Genomic DNA, 25,082 nt, shown 5'->3' on the forward strand with positions numbered 1-25,082 from the left:
AGCTTTAACTGCTTTCATTTATAGTCTTGAGATGTAGAAAGAGAAGATTTTCTGGAAAAAAGTTATTTAAAAGGAAAAGTCTGTCCAAGAGGAGTTGAAATAAATGTGTATCAGGGTATGATTTGAGGAACAGGCTGATGAACAAAATCTGCAAAAGTCGTTTAAGTACCTAGATCCATTTTAGCTTACAAAACCCACTAAATTAGATACATTTGATAAATTAAGTGCATGTAGATAATTTGTTGTGTTAAATCCACTTTTATGTTTAGTTTCATTTCTGTAGATTAAATGCTTCACTTTGAGGAAATTATTCTGAGTGTTTGCAGAGCTGCAGGTCATATTTCCTGACTGAAAGGTTTTCTGGATGAACTAAGTGCCATTTGGTCTGTTGCTTTATTGTGTTTTATAAGCAAAGCTGCAATAACCAAAAGTCTGAGCCATGTTTTAGCCTCATTTAAACCAGTTCATGCTGCGGGTTCATTAAGTCTAGTGGCAAAAGGGAGGGAGTAGTGCAGAATTTCTTATGGTAATAATAATTCCAGATTTTTCTTGTCTTCGACACCTTTTTGTGAAGACAAGCATGGATATCATCCTCCCTTCCCTTTTCTTTTTCCTTCAGTCAGGAAATTTGGTTCCTGTGAAGGCTTCATTTAGAGATACACAAGAAAGAGGGATGAAACTAAGTCAGTAACAGATTAATTATTTATACGTGGTTCTGATTTAAATATAGAAAATTAAATTATGATAAATAGCTTGCCTGCCATTCCTTACTGATGGAGTTACCTTTGTATACACAAGCATTCATACCTCTGTGAATATATATGCATAAATACAAATATACATTTACATATTAAATAACCTCAGGTACCTAAATTGGGCTACGCAATTCTGTTGTCATAATGGACTCTTTTGTCTGTTTGTTTTAGCTTCAGCAGGAGGGGAAAAATACAAATGAAGGTATAAAAAAGGAATGTGATGGATGCCAGTTTGTTAAATTCAGTTTCAAAAATTATTGTAAACTGTTAGTTTATCAAAGGCTTTTAAAAATATAATATATATTTTAGTTTTATGACTGATTGCTAACTACCAGGTCTTATTATTATGGAGGTTTTTTGAAACTTGAGATATGAAGTTCTTTAACTGAATAATTAAGATCATTAAGAACAAAGTGAAATGTTTACTACTTATCGTAGAAATCATGAAAAAAATTCCATTTAATTCACAAATGGAATCTTTATAGACTGTCATGGCACTATGGCTACCACTACAATCTTGGGGAATAATTATGTCTGGATGTAAAAATTACTGTTGGCATGTAAGAAATGAAAGTGAAAATATGTTATTAGTTAAGCTGTGATAAATCTGTGTGATAAACATACAGTATTCTCTGGGCATGACAGTAAAACTAGTTGGAGTATTTTTATGAGAAAAAGACACCTGAAAATATGATTTTTAAAAATGAAATTGTTTCTTCTGCATCATGATTGTACATGTCTAAAATTGTAATATTTCAATGTTTAAAATTCTTTATTCCCCATAATTTCATGTGGATTTCATTGCAAATGCAGACTTAGTCCAATAGGAAATATTGAAGTATTCCCAGGTGGAACAGTGTTGTATTCTAAGACAGAATTGGCTTGGAAATTTAAGCCAAGCTCTGGAGCAAACTAAATGACAACTAGAAAAATAAAATAAAATATGCAGTACTTTTCTATGCTATTAGAGAAGGATTCATGTTTCTGCATGAAAGGAAAGCAACACCTCATTGTTTAAGTTGTGCTGCTCCCACATCAGCCACATTAGCATATTAGAAGCTCCCTTCCTGTCCAAAGTACCTGTCTCTTCTAATATGCACAGGGGTATCACCTCCTGTTCTCCTCCTGCTTCTGGGAACTTCATCATCCGTGTCCTGTGACCATACATTGACCTATGCCAACCATCTCATGTCAGGAAATAGCTTCACGGAGCCCAACTGGACATCACAGGTGGGCTTGAGCTAGTTTGAACTTTTGTGTTAGTAGATAATGGGCATGGAGATACTGACAGGTCAGCAATCAGAATTTAGATGGCATCAGCATATCCATCAGGATATTAAATAGTGATAGGGTTTGGGAGAAGCATTAATGCGAGGGTATTGACAGAGAGAAATTACACTGGTCTTTTCAAATGTTACTCCTTAGTGCTGCAGCCTCCATTATCTTGCTGAGTCTAAAAGCTGAAGCAGAAAGCAAAAAACTTGCACACATACCTTAAAATCCTGACTTAATTACCCTTTATTTATAAGGTAAAAGTTGCTAATTTTATGCATGGTTGCTGAATATACACTGGCAAAATGTGATGATGGGCAAATCAAAGAAACAGTTCTTAGTGAGAGAGCAAGGTTCAGAGCAAGGTAACTAATCTTATCATCCTCCCCTCATAAGCTGTCCATGAGCTCATCTCCTTTTTACAGCTGCTTGCTCTATTCCCAGAGGTCAGTCCATTTCTGCTTCCATTTTCTGACTGTTGTACCAGATTCTTCTGACCTGCCTGTGATGCTCGGATTGACATGCTGCTAATTTGTTTTCAAAGTGAAAGACTCAAGTAATGTGCTGGTGCTGCAAAGCAGAGAAGGAGAGGTCTCGTGGTCATCTGAAAAGTTCCTGTGTAAGGTGTGGGGCAAGAGGGAGCAGGCAGCTGGTTGTTTATAGGGTAGATAAAGAAAAGCCTTCTATTCCTGATTTTAATATTACATTTTCTTTGATGCAGAATAGTTTCTGCCTCTGATGGTTTGTGTTCAGCCTATGGCCATTTTTCCTTTTCCATTGTGCTTGCTAGCTGGGACAGAAAAAGTGTGGCTGCAGTAATGTAGACATCAGAGTGATCCTCAATCTTTTATTCTCCATGGAGTACTTTGGTGCTTCTCAGCAGGGTGAAAGCTGTATGACCTCTTCACATGATGTGTTTCTTGTCTCCAGCTACCTTGAAATTTTCTGTTCTATGCAGAAAAATCTATTTCTTGCTTTGTTAAAGATATTTCTCAACCTCATGGCTGTTGAACAAATATCCAGTCATACTTTGTTGTTACTATAAGACTGAAGTTTAAAAACATCAATCCAAATTTTTTTATCTTTTTTTAATGCTCATAAGCAGGTATTTCAAGCTTCTGACTGTCTAATAGTACTACAAATTGTGAGACATTAGAAGCAGACCAATTCAAAATAGTGTTATTTATGCTCTAGAGATAAAATTGTACAAATTAATTTCAGAAGCAAATGTCTATTATCAAAATACTGAATTTTAAAATATTTCAATGGAGAATCTGGGGAAAATAAAGTGTTTAAAACAACATCAGTAGGTCAAAGAGTATGCTTAGGTTGTTAATATATGCATATTGTTAATATGTATGTCCTGAGGAAGAAAGAGAGGGAATCTGTATAAATCAGTCACTGCATATAATCAGGTAAATTATCCTGATGGAATGCTCTCAGTCTGGCTTTTCCGAGGATCTTGGCCAAGATAATTTTTTTCCTATAAAGATCACAATATCAATTTCATACCCATGCTCCCTCAAATGTTCTCTACAACTCATCAGTTGGCTTAGATCCAACAAACTCATTGTCACAAAAAAAAATGAAAGTTATTTAAATAATAGTTTTCTAAGCATGACTTCCAAGTCATTATCTCATTGCAGCCTAAGAATAAAATTAAATATGAACTTTATTCAAATGGGAGTAAATGGCAAATTTTGACTAATGGCAAGTATTTGTTTTGAAGTTCAGTATAGACAAGAATTAATAGAAGGATAGTGGTTGTATATACCACACCCTACTCATCTGTTAGCAATGCAGATGATGTGGTCATCGAGATTTGTTCAAAATCAAATGCTAATTACCCATGGAATGTGAAAACAGAAATCTGTTTTTTCCCTTCCTTCCTTAGTATCTTTGGTAGGCTGACATAGGTGTGTACAAAACTTTATCTTTCTTTTTGGCCTCAGTGTTAAAAATCCCTCTGCAGGTCAGGGTGTCTGTTCTCTCTATCTGAATAATCCTTGTACTTTAAATGGTTTCATTTTACTACTGACTTTTCTCACCCCATTTGTCTCCAAATAAATCTAGTTGTTTTTTTTTATTATTATTATTGATAATTTATTTCTTTAAGAAGGAACTACCTGATATCAAGTTTTAATTGTCAGGACATTAAAGGACTAATTCTCACTCTGTTATATAAATATAATAATTTTTATTAATGCCCTCTGACTATTCAGAGGTTTGTGAAACACAAAGTTCTTGGGTCCTATTTAATAAGAACATTTTGATGATTCTGGTAATATAAATTAGTACCTATTTCCCACATACATACAGTCACATCTTCTGTGCTTATGCCAGACCATTAAAATACTGTCTGAGCTCAGCTAAGTGAAAAAGAGCCAGCAGTTTTTGAAAAGACTCAAAAATCCCTGCATTTTTCTAACTGCATGGTTGCATGTGGACTACTTGTAAGCAAGAGAGGGTTTTGGTATGAACTACAATAGGAAAAGATTTATAGCCTTTGCTGGAAATCAGTAAATGTCTTGATGGTAATTAGGTGCAATAAAGAAATGTTTAGATATAGAGAAAAAATTATTGTCTCCTACCTTCTAATACTTTTTTTAAGAATGTATGTATTTGAGGAAGAGCATTTATCGCTATTTTAGAAATATTAAAAGTTAATACATTATATTAATATATATATATCCTAAAGACTGTCTAGGTATTACAGTGAATTTACTGAAGGTTGAATTCCCTCTATACTATAGGATTTAGTCTTTCACCAGCATATTTCTGACACCATGTTTTTTTTCCAGTGTTCTATTTTATATGAAGGTTATTGGACTGTGTTGAAAGAACAAATAGTTTTCTCTTTCTGGTGCCTTCCTCATGGCCACAAAAAGCATAGGTGGAAGTAAGGCATCACTATTAACTTACTTCAGATGCTACATCAGGCAAGAATAAAAAAAACTTATTCACTTAAATTGTTAAAATTTTGAAAAGAAAATAAGATAAGGTTCTGCAAAGAGGAGTGATAACAAAAGACATAAATAAATACTGAGATGCATGGGTGTATACACAGATTTTCTCTGTGGTGTTATCTTTTAGATGCCACTTTCTCTGATCAAAAATCTTGGATAGAGTTCACTCAACTCTCTCAGGTCCCAGCATTGCCAAGTGATGAGGCAGCAGGATCAGGTGCAGCCTGAGTCAAAACAGAGGCGCAGACCCCATGAAATGCCAATCAGTTTAAACTCCAGCTCCACTAGAATACAATTCATGAAAATTCCTCTCCTGTTTGTTTCAATTCTTCAACTGATTTCTAGATTTCAATGAATATAATGTTGGCATGCTTGGGTCCTTTTCACTGCGCCTCATGTCATCCCATTCCATTTAATTGTATTCACTCAATTTACAAATTTTTTTAAAATATAATTTAATTTCATTAAGAAAGGCAGAGAAACAATCCTACTAGCAAGGCAAGATGAGGGCTTGATGAAGGATGAGTAAATAAAGCCATCAAGCTACCATAATTATTAACCACATAGTTTTTAATATTGCACTTGAATGTGGCTGTTGGAACCATCTGTGTTTCACGGGACAAAAGCCAGAGACTATTTCTTTCTATATTTTGCCTTCCATAGCTTGAATTGGATAAAATGGAAAGCCATAGCCAATAGTATTTACTTTAATCTTTACCAACACGAAACTGATTCTGGAAAAACACTGGGGCATAGGATTAAAATCATCAGTGTTCTGAAAAATATTTCAGCAACTATTAACTGTAACTTATAAAGTCATACTGAAGCCACTGGAATTTGAGAATGTGTGTACAGTTAAGGATATTGAAACGTACAAGAGGACTTTGCAAAGGAAGGACCCACTTTTTGTTTGCTGCAAACATGCCTTTTTCTCTTGTCATATAAATCCTTATTGGCACCAAACTATTTTTTCATTTGTTTTTCACAGTTTTTCAAGAGTCATGTAACATTTTACCGGGACAAATTTGAATAGAAGGTGGAGGCAGATTGTTTTGGGAAAAGAGACTGAAATTTGCTGTAGTACTAGATAATAAAAATCTGTGTGATAGTAAAGGCTTGCCTTATTAAAATTTCCCCCATTTGTGCTGATTTGATGAACACCTTTGTTAGGATATACCACGCAGTATACTAAGAAAGCTGTTCATGAAAAATGAATATTGCAGTGTCTTTTTTGGTAGGCTGAATCAATATGCTCTTTTTAATAATTCAGTTTATTCTTCAAAATATCATTTTACTCCTAGAACAGAAAATAAGAACATGACATAATTACCAAACCTCACCTTTTCCCTTTCCTAGCAATGCACATATGACTGATGCCCACCTCCTCTCAGTTTTTCTGAAGCTGTGTTACTATATAATGACTCAAGAAAGGCTCCATTTTTGACATGAAGAAAGGTCTGTTATTTCTTGAAGAATGGCACGTCTGAAGGATTTGACCTTCCCTTTTTAGATGTGATATGTTTTATTTTCTCTGTCGTGGTCAGAATCAATAAATTTATGAAGCTTCCTGTGTCTCCTGCATTTAGAGGAAAATGAACATCTGGTTTGACTTGCAGTGCATTTCCCTCTTTAAGAGGTCAAATAAAGTATGAACAGCAGAGATAGTGTATCACCTGCTGACCCTGACAGGTCACCATAAAGTGCATAATTCTACTTTCCTGACCATTTATTTCTTCTGATTATCTCTGTCTAGGCAGTCATATTACAGTATGAAGTTTCCTGTATATATATTTTTTTTTGTTTTGCTCTGCTTGCTATTTTTGATGTGGATGCTTTCCTGGGATAAGCAGCTCTCTAGAAATCAGAAAAAGGTAAAAGAATTAAACTGTCTGGGATATTGCATTCATTGCTTTACATATCGCATTAGATTTATTCTTAGCTTGGCTTCCTAACAGCTGGCTTTTCTGATTCTTGCTATCAAAGCTCTGGGGACATGAGAAGAAACTGGAAATGTTTTTGCATGGCTCAAGGGACAGAAGAGATGGTTGAGTTATGGCATAGGATGGACACCCATGGTGTTTGGGGAGAAGCTGCATTATTTTGAGAGCAGAGACAGTCTAATTGGCATAAGGCTAGACTTGTAGGTCAGCAAACATAATAGCTAATGAAAGAAGGCTCCTTTCCTCCCCTCTTCCTGCTGCATCAGGTTACCTCTGAAATGATACTACAATTTTCTATTACATTAGGATACAGAACTGGTGGTGTGCCCTGGTTTCACCTGTGGTAGTTCATTTTCTTCCCAGTGGCTGGTATGGGGCTGTGTTTTGAGTTTGTGCTGAGCACAGGATTGATAATACAGAGATGGTTTTGTTATTGCTGAGCAGGGCTGAGACAGAGCCAAGGCTTTTTCTGCTTTTTCTAAGGCCGTGCTGGTGAGGAAGATGGGGCTGCTTGGGACACTGGGAGGAGACACAGCCAGGACAGGTGACTGAAACTGACCAGAGGGACATTCCAGACCACATAGCATTGCACTTAATATATAAAGTGGTGGGGGAAAAGGAAGAAGGAGTGGATGGTTGGAGAGATGGCTGAACACCTGCCCATGGGAAGCAGGGAATTAAATCGCTTCTTTTGCTTAGCTTTCACATAGAACTTTTGCTTTCCCAATTAACCTGTATTTAGTGCAGCCCATTTGTTCTCTATCTTTTACTCTATCTGTTCTTTATCTTTTATCTCTGTCTTTCTGTTCTCACCCAGATCCTGCTGGGGAGGGGGTGAGCAAGGGTCTGCGCTGGGTTTGGCTGCAGGCTGGAGTTGAACCATGACACGGTGTAGTCACTTATCCCCATTATTGAAACTGTTTTCTTAGTGAGTGCATGTATTATACTTCAAGATATCTCAGACCATTTCAGAACACTACAGGGCATGAGCTTGAGATTGTCTTCTTAGTCACTACCTCTGAAAATGTGTTTGATGGGTTGGTTACCTAATTACATCCAAAGTACCAAAACTGAACTAGTTTTAAGAGTTGCTGTACTCCTCTGCATTCAATACGAGTCTCTTGCTAATTGTTCAGATGTCTGGGTCATGCATCGTAGATGTCAAGCTCTAGGCATGACAAAACCTGTGGCCTTAGTGAATCATATTTAAAACTAAAACATGATGGAAATGTTTTGTCCAGATGACAAAAAGCCCAAGTTTTAAGCCTATATTTATTAAGTTTTCCTTAATATATATTCATGTGTAGTCAGAGAAGAGCTGAAGAAGAAATAAAAAGTATTGTTTTCTGTTTGCAGTAAAGGCCAGAAATCAGAGTTTTGAAGATTTTTTTTTCCTTTAAGGTAGGGGAACAATATTGGAAATGAGACACTTTCAGCTGAAAGGAATGCATCACTATAATCTAGCAGAATCTGGTTTTATTTTTAAATTTTCACATGAAAACTACTTGCAGGATTCCTAGCTGTAAGTGTTGTGCCCTTAAACATTACCAACAAAGAATTGTTCAGGAAGGTTTCTATTTTAGTATACTATAAGAATGTTCGTTTTGTTTGGTTCCTGTTTGCCCTTCTCCCCTCTGGAGAACTTGAATTGGACAAAATTGAAGAGATGTTGCTTCTTTCATTTGTTGTTTTCATTATCAGGTTTGGCAAATCTCTGAGTCAAAGGACATTTCCAGTCATGTTATTAGACAAACACCTTCCAGGTGAGACTCCCTTCAATACTTGTGACTTGTGAGTTGCTGTTTCTGAACACGCTGAGCTTCCCCAGCCTGTGTAATAAGCTGGACCCATGAGCCCCGCTGTGCTTGCAAGGAAGGGTCACTCGGCCTGTCAGAAGCAAGTTCTGGATTTGCAGCTTGTGTTCAGGGTGATCAAAGGGCATTCCAAGTCCAATACATCTGCTGTCCTGCAGGGCAAGCCAGGGAATATAACTCATTTTCTTGAATGGAAAAACACAGATTGAAACTCTAGAGAGCACCAACCATGGAAGAAGAAACAGCTCCTGTCATTAATTTTTTATGGATGTTTGTTGTAGGCACCATTCACTCAGGAGACTGAGATGACTTTCTGTTATGCTGAAGGAGAGCAGTATAACCTTTGAATGCCTCAGACAGTCAGAATTTAAGGGCTTTGCTTTGGGGTAAATGGGAAGAACATTTATACAGTGTTATAACAATTTCATCAGATGATGAACACACTGAACAGATTGGAATAGAAGTGTTAGAGACTGCCTCAAGATATGACTGTCTGCTTAAAAATTACATCTAGCATAAAACCATTAAAAGTTCATTTCTCCTGACTTATTAAAGCCCATAGTCATCATCCATTTTATTGAACACCCCTCTCTTGCACACAAAGACACTACTTTTGCTGCAAGTGGAAATAACGGCTTGTTTACGTGGTTCACATGTTAGAAAAACCAGCCTATATTCCCACAGTTTTACAACTTAAAGAATGATGAATTGTATAAAAAGATGTGAAGATACACAACTTGTCTCCTCAGAATGTTAAGAAATGTTGATACTTGGTTGGAATTAATTTCTTACTTTCTAGAAACAAAGTCATGTGAACAATAAAGGATGCAAGAGAGAAAAAGAGCAAGGTTTGCTCTACTGTTTAAGGGCAAAAAAGACAGAACCTGTGAGAGACTGGTTTCTCCCTGGTTACTGAGGATGTCTGCTGTCACAGGAACTCACAAAATGCAAGAGAACCTCTTCCTTTTTCAGCTAACATCTTGAAGCCCCACACATAATTTGCATAGAAATAATGCAGTTATTACCACTGCATTTTTTCTTAATACAGCTCTGCCTAACAAAGGCAAATAGGGATGCTTTAGCAGGGTTTTACAGACTCCAGTGAAGAGTCTCTCAGTGTTATCTATGACCTTGGGAAGGGAAAACTGATTGTTTTCAGGACTGTCACCCTGCATTCCTTGAATACTCTTTGTATTTCATAAATGTCCTGTATTTTCACTTGTCTCAAGATATGTCAGCTGAAGTGTGCAATCTTTGAATGAAAAAAGGATGCAAAATTATATAAAGCTTGAATATAATTTTTGTTAGCAACTGCAAACTGAAGAGCAAAACTACCCTACATTTACTGTTAGCTGTTTTATGTTAGTTTAATAACAGCCAAGCCAACGTTGTTAAGAGGGTGATGGCAGCAACATCACCTTTTGATGAGTGAAAAAGATACTAAGATAGGCACGAAGATTTCTTAATTGCTGTGTCTGAACTTGGAGTGGGTGGATGCCAGCTGGATGCCAGGAACCCACAAAAGCCATTCAGTCCTTCCCCTCCATAGCTGAACAGGGGAAAGAAAATATAGTAAAGGTGTCATGGATTGAGACAGGACCAAGAGAGATTACACATCAAAGGGAAGTATTATCTTCCCTTTTCTCTTTACATATATATAGTATTATGAATATACAGTGAGTAAGGGAGAAAATCTATATCAGAGAGGCATTTTTTTAAGGATGACTCTTCAAAGCTGTCCAGAACGTGAAATAAAAATTGTCTTGTAAAACTTTGACTTAAGATAAAGGAAGTAAGAAGATAAAAACTTTAACAACAACAAAAAAAAAATATTAACCATATCTGTGACATTTATCCAAGGAGTATATTTCAAAGTTGTTAATATATGTGTAAGTAATGCATCATCTCACAAAGAACAGTCTTTTTATAGCACTTATACACTGCATAACATAGATCTGGAAAATGCTTCCATCATCAAAATAATACTTCTATTGGATTTGGGAGAATGCCAGATTTCTATTACCAGCAATATTATTCCAAATAAAATCAGGGAAACCAAAGTTCACACTTCAGAGCATAAACTCACACAAAGGCTCAATGGCAATCCATAATATTGGCATGCTGAATAGAGTTGTCTTCCACCCCAGTATGAAGGATGTTGGGTACAGGTAGCTTGCTCACCAGTCTGATTGCCATGCATTTTTATACACCTTTCCATACTGCCTCTGACTTTCACCTCTCTGCTCTGCTTTTAAATTTTGAATTATTTGCACTTGAAGTTGTACTTATTTTATTGAACTTCATGTTTTGATCTTCTTTCCCTGTACACAATATTGACCTTTTAAGGTTTTTGAAATCTGTAGAATGATTTTGCACCAAGGATGTGACTAACTCCTGTGCAATTTTTGTTCCTGTCATGCAGAAGTGTCTCTTTTATTGTATAGTTGAAAGCAAGAGAAACAAAAGAGAATTAAATGGAGCAGAAAAAATTGAAGCAGAATAAAAAGGTGAAAGAATTGTGACACAATTGTGGATTACTGAAAGTTCACAAAACCAAGAGGACATACAACAATATAGTTTTCCTGATGAGACTGTGTGTCTTCTATATTCCTTCATTTCCATAATGATGGATTAGTGATCTATTCCTAAATAAGCAAAGTCAAGCTCAATCAGTGTCTGGGTAAAAGACCTCTTAGGCACTTGCATGTATTACAGTAATGAAGTAGATTTATTCTCATGAGACATTGAGGTAATATTAATGTTAGTTCTATTGCTTATGTCTGGTATTTTGATTTTAGATGCATTACTGGGGACTCATCATCATCCAGTTAATTTTTTTTTCCTTTCAGAACAGAGGTTAGTTCTGCTGTTGTGACAAAGTTATGATTTGAAATTGCACAGTTCTTGTCTTCCTTTTTGAACTGATTTATTGCATCGGTATCCATTTTCACTCCTGAGAAATTGTGGGATATGTATGCATTATACCACTCTGTTTCCCTCCATTAATGGATGAGTGTACAGCAGAGACTGTTTTAATGCAGACACATGTGAACTTATGTTACTCATATCTTTGCTACAAATTCCTGCAGAGGAGCACAGTGAATTTTAATGTAGCTTTTACCTTTCATTACGGCTGTGTGATTTACAACATTCTTGATTTGCCAGAAGCTCCTCCATTGCAATGTAGATTCTTGAAATGAAGTCTATTTGAGAAGTGGGATATGAAAAATTAGAGGGGAGATATTGCTTGTAATCAAATCAAAAGCTGATCTTCAAAAATTTTCAGGGTCCTCATATCTAGTCTATGTAAGCACAGTTTCTAATCTGAGAGATTGTCTTTAGTGTTGTAATTTGGCCTTGGCTCTAAACTTGAAAAACATGAAGGGATTGAACTTGTATTCACTTCAGTTTAAAGGCTTGATAAGGACAAATGGCATAATGGCTTAACTTAAATATTATTCCCTTGCATACTGCGGCTGCAGATGAAATTTTATTAATACATTAACCTAGTGGAGGTGATAATGAGGTGTGACTCTAATAGAGTTAGAGCAGTTGCCTGTAACTATTTAAATTAGAGGCCATTCTAAATGGAAAAAGAGAAGCCTTGTATAAACATAATCCTTTATAGCTCAAATCCCTCTGAAGAAATTATTTTATGTGTGGCTATAAACACTGTGTTCATAATAAAAATAATTTAACTAAACCAAAACAATTCAAGAGACATATATTTTACATGGTCTCCCTTTTTCCTGGTGCATTTTTGTCTGTGGCTGAGCTATATTCTCCAAAACCACAGCTCTCTCTTTCTGTTTGCATTAGGCCTGGCTTACTGGTAGAGATTCTAGTGTATGCTCTTAACAGTACGTGAAGGCACACCATTCACACTTTCAATACCTTATATACTAGGAGATAGATATAATTTATATCTATCTGTATAATATATTTATATCTATCTGTATAATTTTGTCATCTGCTGAAGAATCTGGCAAGAATGTGTTTCCATAGTGCTGTAATTTGTCACCTCTTGCAGAAACTATAGAGTGACAGAGTAAGAATCACATTAAGATTAACCAAAATTATGGCTGCTGAAAATTTTTGTTGTTGCAGAGCTCTGGTGTACAAAATCAGACATGCTTGTGGATGTTGCTGAGGTGAATGGTAGAGTTCCTCCTGTATTTGTAAATTGAATGACTGAGTTGTTAATTCCATTAAAAGGCCAAATGCATTAATTACTTAAGAACAGATATACCAGTAGATGGAAACTGATGTATCACTGTAAAGGTTTTGAAAAACTACTTCCTCTGTTTTCACATATTTGTAATTTTCTTCCTTAAGACAAATCATCTTGTACTTACTCCTGGCATGTGCTTGCTTTCTCTGAGTTTATGCCTATATATGTTTGGAAATACTGATTTTTCAGTGTGAATGTAACCTTATTCTTGTAGGACAGCTATGATGTTGAGACTCGAGCTCTCTGAAGAGGAGGGAAATTTCTGTGTACCACTTCAGAGAATTTTACTGTTTGATTTATTGTTTTGGTGTCCTCAGTGTAAAATGTAGATTGCTTTAGATGTTCATGTAGCTTTTAAAGTATAGAAATTTCAAGAAAAGTAAAAATAAAACTCCTTAAATATTCATCTGGGTTTTAAATATTTAAAAAAGACTGTGTTCATAGTAGAGGACAAGATATACCATACAGGGGAGCTGGGACTCAGTGATCTTTAAGATCCCACCCAATCCAAACTATTCTATGATTCTATGATATGTGATGCATATCTTTACACTAAAGATTAAAATGCAATGTCTTAAATTTGAAAATTCTATGCTATTATGTCTCTGTTTTATTTTTTCTTTTGGGCAGATGTTTATTGACTTTCCTGGCAAGATAACTTAAAGCCTTTCAGAAATATTTGCTCCCTCTGGTATCATACAGGACCTTTTACTAAATTATACTATAGGCACTTCATTTGTAAGGACCTTTAGTAAATAATTGATATGGTGAAATATACATGCATAAATCCAGCTTTGTAATTAATTTTGGTATGCCTACTCTGACTTACACAAGTTGCTACAGAAGCATGGCTGCACTTTGTACAACTGTAAATCACTGCAAGGACTTGGAATTTTGAATAATTTAATAATGTAAAAAAGAGTAGAAGTATGTGAAACTCAAAAATTATTAGAACTTTTAAGTTTGGAATATACTTTTTCTCAGACCTGCCCTTTAGGTTTTCTGAACCTCACTGAAAATGAAGAGAACAACCCTGAGGCAATAAAAACTGCAGGGAGAAATTTAATAAAAGTTACAGACAAGTATCTTTTTGACTTATGCATTGAGAAAAGTTCAGATATTATGCAGAGTCTTCCAAGAGTAGTAGGATTGCATTCAAAGCAGGCCAATAACATTTAAAACTTTCTACCAATGTGAAGCCTAAGAAACCTTCACAGGCTAAAAATATTTTTTGATGATCCTGGTGAAATGAAGACATTCTGTAAGAAATAAAATCAAGAATATGAGAAAGATGAAAGACAATTACTGTGCAAGAAGTGAGGCAACATATTTTTAACTACAGATGATATTTTAGGTGATATTTGTTTTTCCCTTTTTATTATAAAATAAAAACAATTTCTAGAAATTGTCTCTGAGAAATTTGACTCTGCTCTGGCTGTACAGAAAGCCCCCCAACCCAATCCCCCAACCCAAACCCCCAAAACTCCAAACCAAACAAATAAATGAAAAAATCAGCACCCTCCCCCCGCACCACATTCCCAAAAACCAAAATCAAAAAACCCCACAAAGAGCAAAAAGACTCGATGGAAAAAAAATTCCTCCTCTAGTTGAAATGTGTCATGGTTTGACGCTGGCACAATGCCAGTGCCCCCATGAAAATGTGATCCCTCCCTTGAATGCTGTGAAGTGGAATCTAGAACAGAGCAAAGCAGGCCCAAGCTTAATAACAGGAAAAAAAAAAACTTTATTAAACTACTACTACTAAAGAAAAGAGAAAACTAAAGAAGGGGAAAAAAACCCACACAAAGATCAAATGAAAATCTTGCAAAACATTCCTCTCCCCACCACCCAACTCCAACAAACCACAGTGAGACACAATCTGGTCCCCAATCAGGTTTCCACCCTCCAGACAATCGACACTCAGTCCATCGAGGGAACAGAGTCTCTCCTGTGCCACAGACCCCCCAAGAAACACAGCTCCACATCCTGTGTTTCCATGTCACACATGGCACCGCCCGGAGAAAAAGTTTGCCATGGTGACCCTTCTCCTTTCCATGCACACTGCTCTCACCACCAATGCATGGATGGACAGACTGCTTTTAGGATTTTTTCCTTTCAAGGATGCCCTGCCAAGAGGGGAGAAAACAACAGTTCAGTTTTCATTGTTTGGGACCACAGTCCCCCCCATTTTCCCCTGGGGCCAAGGGCTCAAGAACAGAGATCTTCTTCTCTTCTCTTTCCTTTCCAGGACAGGGGGACACCACCACAAACCCCATAACCTTTTCTCTGTTCACTCCACTTTTGTCTTTTTCCCAGCTGAAGCAGGTCTCTTGACTCACTGGCATCCTCCCAAAACACAGTCCCTCTTGGAGAGAAGATTGGTTCAGGTTGTGGCTAACACGGAAAAGTCCAGCCAAAAGCCACTCCTTGTCCCCCTCCCATCCAGAATTCCTCCTTCTAACATCCCAGGGTCCAAGGTGTCCCTCTTCCTCTCTTTCAAACTGAGGAGGGAAAGGAAAAAATTCACAAAGCTTTCATTTCTCAAGGAAGGGTTAAAAGTCCGAACTCCCAGGATGGCTCGATGCCCGGACATCCAGCAACTCCCACGCACTGGGCACCTTGCAGCAGCTCCCCCCGCTCCTCCTTCCTCGCGGAGGAATTGCTACAGAACTGCCGCTGTTTTCTCTCTCCCTCTTGGGAGAGAAACTCTGGTGGGGGGGGAATGGAGACATCCCAGATTTCTCCACCCTTCCATCTGCAGGAGCCAGCTCGGTTCCAGTCCTTCCACCACCCTTGGGACCTACCTTTCTCAGGCCATGGGGCTTCCCCTCCCCCACCCAGCTGGTTGCTGGGCAGGGGAGAGTTCTGCACTGTGGCTGACCGTAACCAAAGAGAGAGAGTTCCCCTGGGAATTCTGCTTTTAACTCCTCTGTGTTCTCAGAGGCGTGTCTACTTTCAATTGGTCAATATCTAAACTGACCTCTTCCTTCCGGAAAAAAAATTCTCTTTCCGTGTCAAACCACGACAAAATGTCTTCAAGTCCTCTCACATCCTCAAAGAGAATAAATTCTGAAATCTGGTAAGTGGCTATATTTAAAATGTTTTGGATTTTTAATCGAACTTAATAACCCAACTCAGCCCTGATGATTGAACAATGCTGGCTTGTTTGTATTCTGTTGCTTCAGGTAAAATGGCAGAGATCACAGTTATAGATATGATATGTGGTGACAAATATAGCATCTGGTATAGTTAGGATCTTGTTGACCTCTGGCTTCCTCAGGTGTTCCGGCTGTCTTTCTCTCTTGCCTTATTATTTAAAAGTTACAACTGAGGAAAAATGTCATTTGGAGGCTGATACTTAAATTATGATAGCCATGCCTGACATCTATCTATCTATCTATCTATCTATCTATCTATCTATCTATCTATCTATCTATCTATCATCTACTTACTGACCTCTGACAGGCCAGACAAATAGCCCCTCTCAAAGCCAGGCAGAAATCCTTGTATTAGCTCCAGTTTCCTGTTCACCCTTCGCTCTCTGAACACACCCTCTCAGGTGTCAGCTGAAAGTTTTTATTTCAAAGGCAAATGCAAGTGCTCATTACTAATATGGTTTTAAAAGCTTTTAGATGTGTTAACTTATGTCCTACCAAATTAAGAAAGAATGTGATCTTCCACTCTTCATCCCTGCTCCATCTCCTCCATCACAGCAAATATTTTGAGCCTAGAAACCTTCATCAGAAGGGGTTCTGCCATGGTTGCTGAGGTCAGTATAGGGGAAGATGGATTATTGTAGGTTCTAGTTCTTTTAATAGTATTTCTACCCTGAATAGTCAAAGCAAAAAATGCCCCAAACTGACTATGCTCAGATCCTTGAAAAGGAGTTTTTCATGGTATAATAATCTTGCAATGAGAAAATATGATTACAAAAAGTAATTTCCTCAGAGTAATCATGTTTGTAATATTGCAGAGTCAGACAGTCAAGTTTCTTTTAATAAAATTCTCTTTCACAGCTCAGCTGCTACTATTGCTTGCTCCTTCCATCATCATCCTGCATTTGTGAGAGCATCTATTCTTCTAGTTATGAATATGATGTGAAAAAGTCCATGGTTAGAGCAGTGGGCTATTCAGTTTACTGATTGCTTTTTAAGGGACAAAATACCTCCTATCCAACTATTTGTGTGTGCCTTCTCAAATCGATGATTACATAGCGTTCCCTCCAAATTTCAAAGGACAGTTGTAACATAGATGTATGAAGCTATATTACTAGAAAGAAAATATTTCCACTTTATTAAGTGTATAATAATTAAGTCACAAAGCACTAAAGACAAAGTATTTGTCTGTGAGTCCTGAACCAATGCTCTGATGAAATGAAATTCATGGTGTGAGTGAACTCCCTACTGGTGAGAAGGTACTTAATTCCAGCCATGAGGTTCCGTAACTGCCAGGGAAAATGAAGCAAATCCTGAACAAAATTTATACTTTTCCAGACATGGTGCTTCCATGGAAACTTAGCAGACCAACTCTATCTGCTGAAAACATGTGAAGTGATGCCATGATATGCCTGGGCACCACAGTAACTGCTTCTTGAGCTGTGTGAGGCACAGCAAGTATGTAAAAGCTGATTAATTTTGTCTCACGTTCTAAAACTATTAGAAGTTCTACCATTTTAATGTACTAACTTGCAGGTTGTTATTTCATCAAAGAAATACTGAAATGAGTAAGAGTAATATTAAAAATTTTTATGCCTTAAGCACCACATCTTCTCCCCATTGATGGAGAAAAATGTCTGTGTCTGTGATTAACTCTTAAATGACAAGCAAAAAGTTGGTTGTTCTTGTGGACTTGTTTTGTGAACTCCTATGAGTATGAAGTACAAACAGGCCCTGAGGAAGGAGTCAATAATTGTTTTTATAGATTTCTGCTCTTACTATTTTTCTGTGAAAATTCAAACAAATTCTCAAAGAATATACCTTTGTATAAACAATAAGACATTGTAGATGTTTTTAAAATGTAATGTATTTCTGATTTTTGAGCAGAATGTATGACAACATTTATTTTGTGATTATACTGGTATAAAAGACAGATAACAATACCAAAGGTAGAGTGGTGACCCTACTATATGGTAAAATCCAGCACATGGAAGTGGAAACAAGAAAAATTCAGAAAATATGTTTAGCTGAGAAGTTGATTAACTGTTGTAACAACTCATATACAATTTTGCCGTGTTCTGCCACTGGAAGTTTTAAAAAAAAAAGGATCAAATCACAGCAATCAAATTTGACACAAGGAGAAATTCAGGGAAAGTCCAAATATCAGGTAGAAGACCAGAGTACAGTGATAAGGTTGCTCCTGCCTGGCTTTCGAATCTACTAATCTTCATGAAGAATGCAAGTGTAAGCCATTTGTACTTGTCTGGTGAGCTCTGTTTACAGCTGCTTGAAGAGGAGATTATATGTTTCTCTATATCCTGGACCTCTTCCATGTTGGAACATGGAAGTTATGAGTTACTGAGCCAGATCTTGTGACTGTCCTAACAAAAAACCCCACCAAAACCCCAAATAAAGCTGCCAAGTTTACAATGACTAGATCTATTACTAAGATACCATTCTCTGGTTGAGTGCTCTAGCTCCATCTGTAGTTTCCACTGGAGTGGGAATAATTCTATTGTGTAACGGGGACAGGGTCCCTGTTAGATCATCAGCAACAAGGCAAAAAAAATTATTTATTTTTGAAAGAAATGAACCAGGGATCCTATCAACTACTGTAGAAATGGTTTTGAATTGGCAAAGGCCATATATGTGGAAGAATATATGAAATTTTGAAACGTTACATATGCATTCACATTTCAGCTCTTGTAAAGCTTTTCTTTGCTAGTGTTTCACTTAATCCATAGATTTAATTCACTGCATTTCATTCAGCAGCTAAGAAAAAACGAAGGTATTGTTCTCATTTAGCTGATCTTTATTGGTTGTAATTATTTATTAATGCTACTTAGCAGAGTAATAGACAGTATGTCCTCCACAAAACAGGTCACTTAATAATTCACATTTATTTCTTTCCCCTTACCTTAATTTTTCAAATAATTTCATTTCCTATAGCAAATTTTTTTCTTTGAACTCTATGTACAAAGCTGTGATGGGCAATGCCATATAAACATTTGCAATTAAAATTTCAGCTTCTAAGCTGAAAATATTTTGCCAGTTGTACATGCACAGATGTGTGCCTGCATACATGCAGGCATACTGGTGCTACAGAAAGCAAGACTGGGGAAAATATAAATTCTTCTCCTAATAAAAGTAGTGAAGAGTCAGTACAGCACAGCCCTAGCTCTGCATAAGCTTAGGAAATCTTTTAAAACCCTAGATTAGAAATCCAGGAGCTGCCTTTTGTAAATAGGTTTTTGTTGTTTTTTTTTTTTTTTTTTTTAAGGATTTGATTTTTAGAAGTCCGGGGATTAAACTTGAGGTAAATTACAGGTGCTAGGTTCAGCACAAGGTTCAGAAGAGACACATGAATCAATATAATGAGTGAATGAGACTGCTGGTGGAAACAGATACCCTGTCAGGTCATCAGTGCAATCTCCTGAGGATGCAACTTTATCCTCTGATGTATATCTTCCAGTTTTTCTTCTAGTACATGGGGCAGATAGCCCATTTTATAGTGACATGTAACTCTGAATCCTGATTCTACAGTAACTATTCTGTAGAAAATATTTGCTGAACACTTTTAATTTCCTGAATTTTAGCAGTTTGGGCTTATGTGACGAAGGCAATACAGTCTGACAGATGTCAGCTACTATTCTTACCATTTCTGTATGCATTGAGTAAGCACTGCTATAGTACCAGAGCTGACAACAGAACTGAATGTGGCTAAAGAGTTCTCTGGTTTTGTTGCTTAGCAAAAAGTCATAAAGATGACTTTATGAATTCAGGTAGATGATTTAAGAAAAAGTAGATGTTGTGTGTGACTCTTCAGAAAGACTTTGTATTTTCTTTCCTTATATTTTGTATTCCTTCTAAGCTAGATGGTTTAGTCAGACTGATAAAAAGCTTCATGCTTTCAAGTTTTCAGACAAAAAAGAATCATTGGTCATCATTATCCCCAAGGAATTAATCACATATTTTCTGTAAGTATGCAAATATCCCCCTTGTATATTGCCCTTAGACTTAAGCTCAGCACTCTTGTGAGTGCTTAATTGGGTAGCAGCCAGACTGCTATGAGAGCAAAAAAAAGAGTAGTAGACATGATATTCATTGTTATTGGAACATGGAGTTCTATGGACTGTTCACATCTGGGCGAGTTTAACTTGTTTGCAAACAGAATCATACCCAAACTATAAGCGCACATTGCAGTTTTTTCTTGACTAACACACAAAGTGAGGGGCTGAGATAAAGACACTGCTGTGCAGGCAGCCCCAGTGCAAACTCCTGCTGGGAAGGCACTCATCAGCCAGGTGGAGAAGCGTCAGCCTTGGCTGTTCCTTAGCACAGTTTGAAGCTTGATGTGCTCTCTTCTGGCTTCCCTCTGTCTTTCTAAGGACTTTTTACAGTCATGTTGGTTCACTACTTGAGTTTCTAATAGCTATTCAGAAATTTTAATCTTGTTTAAGTAAGAAAATATTTATTCTCTGTCTGCATGAATTGCCATTCTATAGAGACCCGAAATTCCTTCTAAAAGTCCCATAGGTATATGGCAGGGTTTCACATTTTTCATTGTTTCTTTTCATCCTTTGTTGAATATGAGAAGAACCATTTAACTGAAAGACAAGTTAATCTCACAGCTTTGAACCTTTTCTCACTGAAATGCTTGTTTAGATTCATTCTGCATGAGTAGTCAACAAAATTCACAGTGAGGTGATTATCCTTTGGGGACTTCCATGAAATGAGCCTGATTTCTGTGGCTAGTCCTGTGGGTAATTATTCCTGACAAAACTCCTGCTGTGGCTGATTCAGAGCAGGAGCATGTCCAATATGGCCATGATGAACTACTCCTTTTATGATGCAAATCACATCTTTGCCTTATGGAATGAGACATTGACTAAACATTTTGTAGGTATTTTCTTTGCAGAAACCCTCAGCCAATACCTCTTGGGTATAGCCTCTGTTCCTTTCCCTTGCACCTCTTAAATCAGTGTGAAAATTGCTATTAAGTATTTGCAAAAAAAATCTATATAAAAGCTATAGATGAGTCTTATTACCATCAAATCTGTAAGGCTCAGAGTACACAGAGGCAAGTGTATGTAAATAAGAGAAGAACAATTGCTAATGATAGTCTATGAATAATATAGGTCAGTTTTCCACTGTAGATTATCCTGTGGGTTAAATAATATTTTGCCCTTTCCAGTCCTTTTGGAATTCCTTTGATGTATGTACTCTGACATACTAGACTGCAGTCTCAAGAGAGGAAGTGTTAAGTTCATATTTGACACTCCACTGTGTACATTCAAGGACCCCATTTATGATTCTGGTTGACCATTTCACACTGTGTTTCTGACAGCTTGGCAGTGGCACTGGCTATGTGTCACAAAACAGCTGAGGCAGCTCTGTGAAAATGACAACCATCTGGAGCTTTCTGCCTTTTTTCAAAGTGGCTGCCTTGCTGTCCTCCTTCTTTGAGTACTTTGTTCAGTTCTTCTCTATTGTCAATGGAGATGAGAAACAATAGCAACATTTTGTTCTCCACCCTCCTTGCAATAATTTCTCTGGATAATCATTTGACATTTCTGTGCTTATGTGAGCTCTTGATGCCAAGTGGGCAGAGAGCATTCAAGAGCAAAGCTGTTCTTTCTGCTGTTAACCAACAGAGACAGGATAAATGATTAACTTGGCACAGTCATGTCAGAAGGGTGAAGTGGTGGCAGGCTTCTTGGGTCAGAGTTTAAATCATCTTGTATAACTGACAAAATGCCATGCAAGCTTTATGCCATGCTTGTCTTGTGCTGGCAATAGCAGCACTGTGGACCACAAAGCAATTGAGATGCAGGCCCGTAAATGAGGCAGCTCCACTGGTGCCCCATAAATGGCTTCAGCACCAATCCTCTGACATAATTCAGTGGAGCGTGATCCTCTCGATGTTGTGTATTATTTTTATTGTCACTCATTGTACCATTGGCTTCCTTTGCTAGGCATTTCATTACATGTTCACACACACAGCTGTTGCTGAGCACAAATATCTACTGGGAGCTGCTCTAGGTGCCATTATTCTGCTATGCCCATATTTTGGTAACAGTAGCAATCTCAGGCAAAAACCAGGCATACTTTATCTGTTTTGTTAAAGCTGGGGTTCAAAACTGTAGCACAAATCCTCTTCTGCTTAAAAAAAGGTAATTAAAATAACTTGGTTTTTTATAGGGATTTAAATATCCTTTTGTTGTTCCATAGTGCATTAGAACCAAATGTTAGAAACATTTTTTGGCAAGGTTCATAGGTGTGCTGTGGCATTGAGCAAAATAAGTTATGTCTGCAATGCCAGCTAGTAACAGTGAAGTTTTCTGTGCTGGAACTGTTGGAGTTATCAAGGACCTTATGCAGAGCTCGAAGTCTGAAATTTACTCAGATTTCAGTGGATGTGAAATAATTTATTTTATCTTAGTCTCTGCTCGTCCTATTTCTGTTTTCAGGATGTATTTCAGAATGTGTTTCAGGCAGCTGTGCTAAAATAGCTGAGGATCTTCATCTGTTGGGGGTCTGGAAAGCATTAGAGGCATTAAAGCAGTGACAGCTCTGTGGGTTGGTTGCACAGGAACCTCACACAGCTCTAAGGCTGGCATCCCTGGTAAGGCCTGAACTGAGACCTTGAGTTCAAAAGGAGTAAACCTCACTGTGTCAAAGAAATCATAGTTATATATTCATTGTTTTGCCTCTAGATGGTCTGGCATGTTTTTGTGTGCTGATAGACATGAAGTGTTACTTTTAAGACATTTTTCAGAAAAAAAAAGGTTAAGCATTGCTTCTGATGAAAGATCAGTAGTTAAATTTGAGCAGATAACCTTCTCCTGGCTTCTGGCATCCCTATGGAGGTGTGATAGCTCTGTACACTGCTGAGGGAGGACAGCCTGCTGAGAACTGAGGCTTGTTTTCACTTCTTCTGTCAAGTCCTTGCAGTCTGAGGGGAAAGTTCAGCCTGAGAGGAGACTGCTGTTGTGTCATTCTCTTTTATGTCACAGTGTAAAGCTGCTTCATTTGGTTATGAAGTCTTTTTAAGTCCCAGCTTCCCATTCAGATGAGGTTCTTCTCAGATGTTACAGCTGTTTCTGTTATCAAGCATCCCTCAGAGAGCTGTATTAATATGACCTTCAAAAACCTCAGGTATCAATATTTTTATTTGAAAGTCAGTTTAAAAGTGTGCTATTCTTTAAAATATATATCCAAATCATGGAGGAAGGGCCAGTGCAAGATGGTTTGCAAATCTTTCACAGAAACTCACATAGGCACTGATATGACCATAATTACTTACAGGGATTTTCTGGAAGGATTATAGTAAGTCTTTGTTTGTATGAAGAAAGGTACCCTAGCAGGGATATAGAAGGTGTGATTAGATGCAGAGCCAGACAGGGCAGAATGAAGCTTGGCCAAACTAGTATTTGTGCTTTGGATACCACTAATTCAGAAAGAGGTATCTAGAGATTCACCAGAAATCAGTGGAAACAAGATTCCTAACTGTCTCTTAAATATGGAACTCAAACTCCCAAGTTACTCGTGCACTTTTGAAAATATTAAGCATTTGCAAATCATTTGGTGTCTAGGGTTGTGTTTACCTGTGGTAGGAACCTACCAGATGGATATTCCTTTATACTTGCTTGTTATTATTTTTTTTGACTGAACAGACTTGGGAAAAAGATTTTATTTATTGCCAGACCACTTACTCAATTAAAAGTCTTAAGGAACATCAGAGATCTGGGGGAAGAGGCTGGTTGAAGAGAAACAAAAAAAATGCCACTGCGCTACATTTATCGGAGGTCTTTCTAGTACTTCTGTATTTCTTGCCTGTGCAGTCCCAAAGCATAAAGTCTGTGAAAATGAATTCAAGAGTGGAAACAATCACACTTTTTTCCTTCTTTACCCTTTCATTAGAAATAGAGAATGAAGTGAACAAAGAAAAAAAAACCACCCAAAAAACAAAAACCCCAAACCTGCACTACATTCATTTGTTAAGTCATGGAAAAATGAATCAAAACATCAATGTTGTGTACAGAGATAGGCTTGCAGACAGTTTTTGATGGCCAGGATAAACAAATAAGATAAAACCTGTCTAAATCTCTGTAGCACCTAAAGAGCAAAGAAATCTGGTCTTTGCCATTTAGGTGATTGCTATTTCTTGCTTTATCAGGTATTCCATGACACTTGTGTGTTGAAAACGGGAATGGTGATTTTGTGGGAATCTGAGTAGTATATTTTTTTTTTTTTCAAAAGATGTTTCTCATTGTAGAAAGTAAGTTGAAAGCTTGACTTCTAAGAGCTCAGAAGAAAATAAAAGAGAGACCACAACTTTTCTGGTTTGAGAATGAGATTTCAATATACATGGATTTGATATATTTTGAAGAAAATCTGACTCAAATTTCTAAACTCAGTAGGCCCCCTTTCCGATGTTCCAAAGTGCATCTTCAAATGTCTGAAAGAACTTTTGGAATGACAGCTCTCCATGAAGAAATAGGGAATGATACTGAAAATGCCAGGGTTGTGGGTTCAATCCCCAGATGTGTCAGTCTCTTAAGAACTGGACTTGATGAGCCTATGGTTCTCTTCCAGCTCAGTATATCCTGTGATCTGAAAATGGTTTACTAAGGTTGGCTGGAGAGGGACACAGAGTCTAGTTTAAATTACTCCAACCATTTTGAACCACCATCCTGCAGCTTCATTGTTCTGTGACCCTTTCTATAATACCACAGTAACACTGAAATTACTTGGGAGGGTGCTGGTTTAGCTTGCACTAAAACTACTACTGTATATTTCATCTATTTCATCTAGATCAAGTATTGTTGGGAAAATGGCTTTTTTCCTTTTTTTTTTTTAACTATTCTCTGAAGTTTCTGGATGTTGTTCATGTCCTTCCTGCAGTGTGAGGTGGTACAGTTTCTGTTTGCAGGAATAAGAGGCTAT

At 37.2% G+C, this 25,082-nt stretch overlaps 2 long non-coding RNA genes across 5 annotated transcripts in view; one reads left to right on the plus strand and one right to left on the minus strand.

Annotated features, from left to right (window-relative positions):
* Nucleotides 1–14,026: 14,026 nt before the first annotated feature.
* LOC144246002 (uncharacterized) lies at nucleotides 14,027–15,861 on the minus strand. 3 transcript variants are annotated; one of them, XR_013339599.1, is made up of 3 exons: nucleotides 15,783–15,861; nucleotides 15,258–15,479; nucleotides 14,027–14,237 (listed from the first exon to the last, which is right to left on the minus strand). It is a non-coding gene; the product is annotated as an uncharacterized LOC144246002 (long non-coding RNA). The 3 variants fall into 3 exon arrangements; XR_013339598.1 differs by lacking the exon at nucleotides 14,027–14,237 and adding an exon at nucleotides 14,705–15,104; XR_013339597.1 differs by lacking the exon at nucleotides 14,027–14,237 and having other exon boundaries at nucleotides 14,705–15,479.
* A 62-nt stretch (nucleotides 15,862–15,923) lies between these two features.
* Nucleotides 15,924–25,082, plus strand: part of LOC110468855 (uncharacterized) — a 41,985-nt gene continuing 32,826 nt past the window's right edge. For both annotated transcript variants that reach the window (XR_013339600.1, XR_002465158.3), the window contains exon 1: nucleotides 15,924–16,057. This is a non-coding gene — a long non-coding RNA (uncharacterized LOC110468855). The remainder of the gene's footprint in view (nucleotides 16,058–25,082) is intronic.

This window comes from Lonchura striata, chromosome 3 (genome assembly GCF_046129695.1).
Source record: "Lonchura striata isolate bLonStr1 chromosome 3, bLonStr1.mat, whole genome shotgun sequence".
Taxonomy (NCBI): Eukaryota; Metazoa; Chordata; class Aves; order Passeriformes; family Estrildidae; genus Lonchura; species Lonchura striata.